The sequence below is a fragment of the Buceros rhinoceros genome, unplaced genomic scaffold (genome assembly GCF_000710305.1).
Source record: "Buceros rhinoceros silvestris isolate BGI_N320 unplaced genomic scaffold, ASM71030v1 scaffold41188, whole genome shotgun sequence".
Taxonomy (NCBI): Eukaryota; Metazoa; Chordata; class Aves; order Bucerotiformes; family Bucerotidae; genus Buceros; species Buceros rhinoceros.
The window spans coordinates 3,967-5,626 of NW_010427041.1; positions in this window are offsets into that span (position 1 = coordinate 3,967).

Here is a 1,660-nt window from a genome sequence, read left to right on the forward strand (position 1 = left end):
AGGAAGACAAAAAAGCAATTCATTAAGATCAAACATCTTATTCACAGTGTAATACTGTGAATTCTTACTATCTTTTCCAATTTGCAGAACCCACCCACCTTACAAATCAAAATACTGCTGGGCAAGACAGAGGTGACACCCCTCGTGCCACAGCCGCTGCCTTCAGCTCATCACCCCAGTGCAGGGACTGGTGCCTTCTCCCCAGTAAGCCGTGACCTGCCACTCTCTCCACTGCTGTAAAAGCGACTGCATGCAGGAAAAAAAACTCCAGGAAGCAACACTGCCGACTGCAGGGGATTTTACCGAGTCATTTTTGACTGTACTGTGAATTCCAGGCTCATCTGCGCTCCTCCTCCCTCTGAAACACCCCTCAGAGTATTTTTTTTTTTTTTCTTTGCAGGGGTTACTCCTGCCTGCCACCGGCACTCAGATCAGCCCTTCACACGCTGCTTCGCTTCCCAGACACTACGTCCCACCATAACACACAGGAGCTGCTTTGAGTTACTCTCCATTTCCTCCAAACTCCACACAGGAACTGAAGAAACCTCTTCAAGGCAGCTCAGTCAAGAAAGACATTTGTATTTCCGTGTGATTTGGAAATGAAAAGAACACACAGACTTTTTCAAAAGCAACGTTCCTTACTCTGGAAACACGCTTCGCCTCTGTGCTGGCTGTCTCCTGTTCCCTGTGGGGTGTCGAAGTGCACGTCTGCCTTCCTCAAGCTCAGTGCTTGTCAGGACTCCGAAACCCTGAGCGCAGCTGAAACGCCGCGAGCCACAAACCCACAGTCCTCAGGCTTCAGCCCAAATTCCCAGTCCTACGGTGACATTATCCCAGGACTCAAGCTGTACGTTCTGACCTTCCCAAAGACAACCCCCGACAACCTCAACAGGGAAGAAATTGTTCCTTAGGGACAACCTCAACCTCCTCTGCCGCACCTTGAGGCCAGTTTCTCTCGTCCTGGTGCTTGTTCCTGGGGAGCACAGACCGACACCCCCTCGCTGCACCCTCCTGTCAGGGAGGTGTCAGAGCCAGAAGGTCTCCCCGGAGCCTCCTTTGCTCCAGGCTCAGCCCCACCAGGTCCCTCAGCCGCTCCTCAGCGCATTGTGCTCCAGACCTGCCCCAGCTCCGCTGCCCTGCTCTGGACACGCTGCAGCCCCTCCAGCCCCTCACCTCCGCGAGTTCTAGATAATGAAACCTGATCACTGCACTCTCAAAGGGGACAGCAAAGAGGAACGTTGTGTTTGATAGTGCTGGCTGACACACTTGGCTGTGGAAAGGATTCTGGGATTCCATTCATTTACTTTATTTAAATTTAAATAGAAAAAAGAAAAAAAAAAAAACCAAACATGTTCCTGAGTTGAGAACTGTTAAGCTTTCCCTGACAGCAAGGTAAAACAAAGCTCCTCCAGGCATAACCAAGTCAAAAGTTGCTATAAAAAAATAATCCTCTAAGCACGTCAAGAGATGTCAAAGTAAATCTGACACTGCTGTGCGAAGAAAAGGTTCTCACCTTCATCTAACTCCCAAATCACAAACCCAAGTCTCTGCTTTTTGTGACGTTCCCATAACTCTTCTCACACACAGGTCGATGCAGAATCGCTCAGTAACTGTTTGTCCCACAACCCAAGCCGCAGGAATTTCACGGGTGCTTAAGTGA